Source organism: Zea mays, chromosome 3 (genome assembly GCF_902167145.1).
Source record: "Zea mays cultivar B73 chromosome 3, Zm-B73-REFERENCE-NAM-5.0, whole genome shotgun sequence".
Classification (NCBI taxonomy): Eukaryota; Viridiplantae; Streptophyta; class Magnoliopsida; order Poales; family Poaceae; genus Zea; species Zea mays.
In genome coordinates, this window is record NC_050098.1 from 39,974,637 (window position 1) to 39,980,636 (window position 6,000).

Genomic DNA, 6,000 nt, shown 5'->3' on the forward strand with positions numbered 1-6,000 from the left:
TTGCTGCGGGTGCTTGTTGCACACAAATTTTATATATGAAACAAACTCTTCTAGACTATGGCGTAGTTCTAGAAAAGGTACCTTTGTTGTGTGACAATGAGAGTGCTGTTAAAATTGCCAATAATCTTGTACAACACTCTCGCACCAAGCATATTGATATCTGTCATCACTTCCTTAGAGATCATGTTGCGAAAGGAGATATCATTTTAGAAGGAGTGAGGTCGGAAGATCAATTAGCGGATATTTTCACTAAGCCACTTGATAAGACCCGCTTTTGCATGTTGAGGAATGAATTAAATATACTTGATCTCAGAAATTTTATTTAAGATGTCAAATGGTGTTGTCAAGCTTGCATTGCATATTTAAATTTCTTGTATTGCATCTAGGGCTTGTCTAACCTAGTTGAGATAACCGCCAACAAAGCGAGTGAAAAAGCTTAACTCGGATCAAACTTGACAAGTCTTAGTTTTAAGCTTTTAGTACTTAAATTCTTACTTACTATGCAATTGTTGGTTCTTGAGATATGCATGAGGTACTGCACTTAGGTGGAGTATTCAAAACTCAAAACACTCATGAAAACCCCTAGTGCAACGCCAAAATGCAAATCTCATCATTTGCCTATTTTCTCTAAAAATTATCTAGCCTATGGCAAAATATTTTGAAAATTATGAGAAAATATGAGGGTGCCAATACCTGTCCCAACACGTGTTATTTTGTGTGATTATAAGTTGGGATTTGGTTTGGTTGAAAACTAGATAGAAAATTTGAAAAATTTCAAAATTTCCCTCTGTCTGGGCTCACCGGACAATCCGGTGTGCATCGGACACTGCACTGTGCACTATCCGGTGCACCGGCAGCCGCGCGCGCAGATCCCCTTCTCCTGTGCGTTGTCCGGTGGTTCACCGGACAGCTACTGTGCGTTGTCCGGTGTGCACCGGACATGCACTGTAGACTGTCCGGTGCGCCCATAACGCGTTTTAAAAAAAGGCCTCTAGCCCGAGCCCGAGCCAAAAGCCTCTCTGCTCTCTGGCTCTTCACTGTCTCTAGCGATTCCACCCCCGCCGGCGACAGTAGCTCCCCTCCGGCGATCCTCCGGTGATCTCCCTCGGTTGAGCTCTTCACTCCTCTCTAGTGAGCTCCTCATCTTCCTCTCCCTTCTCTTTCCTTTGTCTCTCAGTTCAATGGAGCTCCTGCCCACCCCTTGTGTGCTCAATTTCAATTGTCCAAATTCTGTGAATCCCAGTGCATGGATGTGTACCTATGTGTCTCTTGAATACCCCTGCAGGTTCCTAGCTCCTTCTGGAGGGTTTCACAGCCCAAAATGGCCATATCTCCAAAACCCTAATTCACTGCATACCACGTGTTCGATGAAATGCTCAAACCAGCCAAAAATGCTCCAATGAATCCCAAATTTTTCAGGCACCTTCACAACATCTCCAGTAACATATTCGCCAAATTTCACGCCAATCCGATATACCATGCTTCAATTTCACTCAATTCCCCGTTTCGAGCGATCAATTCCGAGCCGAGTGCCCAAAATCCATTTTCTTCGCCTCAAATCAAACCAAGCACACACTTCACTCCTATTTACCCATATAAACCTATTCGTGAAGTATTGGCTCAATTCTACATCATTTCATACCTCAATTCCAATTCCAAACCTCCTATGGCACTATTTCTCGTTCGAACGCCGTTTTCGCGTCGTTTGACCTCTCGATCGCCATATCTCTCATTTTTTGTGTCATAATTCTATGTGTATGTATTTATTCACATTTCATATACTTATGACTATGTGACTAATACGTCCTCACCTCTTCTGTCATTTCACTGACCTTGCCTGCCCATGAGCTGTCTCCTGCCCTGCTTGGATTCTCTCCCTCTCGTGTGAGATTTCCAGGTAGCTATTTGTTCTTTTGACATCCTACCGGCTGTTATCGACTTGTGCTTAGCTTCGCTCTCTCATTTGCAGTCGTCAGGTCAGGATGCCGCGCACGAACAATGTGTCGACACTAGGGGGAGGAGATGACGAGGACCCTCCTCGCCCCTTTAGGCAGGTCAAAGGGAATACTGTTTATTTGGAGCAGTAGGAAGGCCGCAAGAAGCGGCGTCTGGATAGAGCAGCCCGAGCAGCAGCAGCCGCTGAGCAGGCAGAGCGAGGAGCTCAGTTACAAATTCCTTCCGATCAGATTGCCTATCGAGTTTGTTGCCTTGCCTCTCGTCCTCTCTCCTCCGTTCCTACCACTCCCACCACTGCTACCACTCCTCCACCCACTTCGCATGCCCCCGTCACTCCTACGCCATCCACCACCTCAGCCATACCCACCACCTCCACTACTCTAGCTTCCACTGCTCCTCCTCCCGCTCCCCTTTCTGCTCCTCCTATCCCACCTGCTCGCTTCCGGGAGCGCGATGAGACTGAGGTGCAACCTCTGGCTGCGGATCCTAGGCTGTTTGATCTTCAACGTGCTACAGTGGCACGGGTACGTCGGTTCAGACACGTACCCGTGGAGACTTGGTTACCGGCTCAGAGGGACCCTGCTGCAGTTGATCTCTTCAGCACCCGTATTTAGGAGTCCTTCTTCAGAGATCAGATGTCTGCACAGATTGTTCTGCGAGTGCACCGGCTTCTGGACCTTCCTGCATTTCTGCTTGCCGCCGGTGCTGACTCTGAGGTACACCTCTCCATTCATGCCAGTCAGATTCGCCAGTTGTTTGGATTCAACGAGTCATCGACTCGTCTTCACAGCATGTGCTATGGCACCTCTGATCCTCCTCGTCGCCCTCACGGCGGAGTTTCTCCTAGTATAGCTCACGTCGCGGCTTTGTTCCGACCGCCCTTCTCATATGGGTCGCGACGTTCTTCGGCGGACTTCACCACAGCGGCCAAGTTTCTCTATCAGCTCATGAGACGGACACTTCTGCCACGGATGGGTTACAGGGAGGCTGCCACTCATATTTAGCTTTGGCTACTTGGTGCCCTGGTCTCTCACTCCGAGTTTGATGTTGTGGATTTCCTCATTTGTGAGATCGAGGACACCGTACTGGATGGTCTACGTGCTCGTCGACAGCTACCATATGCTCACTATCTGTGCCACATCTTTGCTTAGACGATTCAGGACAGGCAGGATACTCTGCAGCAGCAACTCCTCTAGGACCGGGCTGAGAACAGGGCTTTTATGACTCTCATGCTTCAGCACACCGGTGTGCCGATTCCCCTAGTTCAGTCAGCACCGCCTCCACCTCTTCAGGCTCCTATTGTGCCAGCTATTCAGCCAGGACCCCCTCTTTCTATAGTTGGTCCTTCTTCCTCTCCGCTCCGGCCGGTTACCCTGGTTTTCATGTCGCCGGTCATCAGCTCCGTCAGCCCTCAACCGCCAGTGCCACCAGCTCCTGCTGTTACCACTACTGCTGTGGCGGTGTCTGTGACTTCTTCAGGTCTGGTAGCTCCTGCAGCGCAGCCTCCGTCTGAGTCAGTACCAGCTCCAGCTTCTATAGCAGATCCTGGATCTGAGACTGACTCTGACCCACAGCTGGCATTCTCTCTACTGCCACGACCGCGACCAGATGCGCCCCCACCACCTCCTCCCTCTTCTGATGTGTAGGTTCGGGTTCCCTTTTGGTGTTTGATGCCAAAGGGGGGAGAGATATGAGTTGTGAGAGCTATGGGGAGTTAGAGAGTTAGTAGAGAGTCATTTTGATGTAATATGTGTGCTTATTACTCTCAGTACTAGCTCCACTTTTGTATGATGCTTTTGGCTCACAAACTCTATTATATACTCTCGATGCTTATGTTGACTGTGTGTGTATTATGTTTTCACCTTATATGTTATCACCAGTCTTCTAGTTCTTGTTCATCGATTTGATTTCACTTTTATATGAACAAGAAACTTACGATGTGTATGCGCTCATTCTTATTATTATGGTACGCACTTTTTTTGTCAAAGATTACTGAGTATAACTAACCATCTTCTCTATTGACAGAAATTTCAAAACAAACTACTCTCACAAATCTTGTAGGGTTGTCATCAATCACCAAAAAGGGGGAGATTGAAAGCATCTAGGCCCCTGGTTGGTTTTAGTGATTAATGACAATGTAATGTTATATGTGACTAACGTGTGTTTTGCAGAGACAAATGGTAAGTTAGGTCGCATTACACATAGAAGTACTACAACAGTGAAAACAATCCCGGAGATAAGAACTCGAAGCGACGGCTAAAACGACGAAACAAAAAGTGAAGGACTACGTAGTTGTAGGATCTAGGACACCGGGTAGAGGGGGGTGAATAGACGGTTTTGACTAAAATAAAAAACACTAGGGAAATTTTAATCAATATAACAAGAGGTATAAATTCTCTAGTGATAACAAGTAAACAATCTATGGGAATCAACTAGGGTGGTTGAATACTTGAAGAACAATATGCAAAACACTAATCACTTGCACGGCAATACGTAATGCAAGAAGGTAAAGACACCGAATTTTATCCCGTGGTATCGGTGATTTGCCGATCACCCCTAATCCACGTTGAGGTGGACTTCAAGCTCTCACTTGCTCCTCTATCAAGACACGGTTTGATCTTTGAGCCAAGTAGATAAGAAGTCACTCAATACCTCGATTCCACTAATGTCACCTTTGCCGCTCCGGCGAGGTAGGCGCGAACCCCTCACAATCAACACTGCTGCTTCTCCACAATCTTCTTGGAGAGCTCGACGGAGACAATCACCCGAGCCGTCTAGGAGGCGGCAACCTCCAAGAGTAACAAGCTGATGATGCTTGCTTGGTGTACCACCTAGTGCCTCAAGAATCACCGATGGATGCAAATGCACTAGGAACACTTAATCTCTCACTAGAATGCAATCTCAAGCAAAGAGTGTGCGAGAGTGAGTTGGAGGATCACAATTGAGCTCAATGTATGCAAGGAATGGCCAAGAGAGCCCTCACACACGAGCTACCCTTCTATTTATAGTCCCCCATTCAAATCCAACAGTTATGAGCAAAAGACACCTGTTCTGCGCACACGCGGACGGTCCGCGCCCTAGGGTCGGACGGTCCGTCGTACACATAACGGCTATATTTCCAGTTTAAAATCTGTCAGAGCTGTCAGAAAAGTAAGGTCCGGACAGTCCGCCCACCTTGGTCGGACCGTCCGTGACCTAGCAACTTGAAGCACCCGGACCTCTGACTAAGTGCAGTTAACACAGGCAGACCGTCCGCCTACAAGGCCGGACGGTCTAAGACCTAGAGACAGTACTGTTCGAACTTATCCTCCGGACAGTCCGTAGTATAAATTCCAAAAACCACACAGTCCCTGCCCAAACCAAATTTGGCACCTGCGGACTGTCCGCCCATCAAGGCCGGACGGTCCGCACTATAATTCAGGGACTGTGCCGAGAGCAGCCTCCTCTGGTCAGGACTACGGACGGTCCAGCCCCAAGGCCCAGACGGTCCGCAGTGCAAATGAACAGGACCTGTCCGAAGTGGACAGACTTTGGACCCCACTTGATCATGAAATTTGAAGCGTTGTTAGTCCTCATGCAAATGCAACCACTAGATGCTCTATGAGGCACTAAGTTTTACACAGATCAAAGTCATTGACCCCTCTTAATAGTACGGCTATCTAACCTACTAATCCGGTCAAGTATCTTCTCTAAACCCCTGAAGACCGGCAAAAACAAAACCTATGTTATACCTTTGCCTTCACTTGATCCACAACCAATGCTTATGAATCTTCGAGATTTCCTGTTCTATGTGGTCCAACCCTGCATTCTTATTTCTCCAAGAATCGTTAGTCCACAAGCAGTTGTCATTAATTACCAAAACATCACTAAGGGGCCTAGATGATTCATAGTCTCCCCCTTTTTGGTAATTGATGACAACACTACACAATATATTCAAGAGAAGTTTTGTTTTTCCAAATCTCACTCATACCTTAGGTATAAGAAGGATTTTGGAGATCAGTTTCATAGGACTTATCTTGATTTGAAGTTCTGTCCGAGAGATAG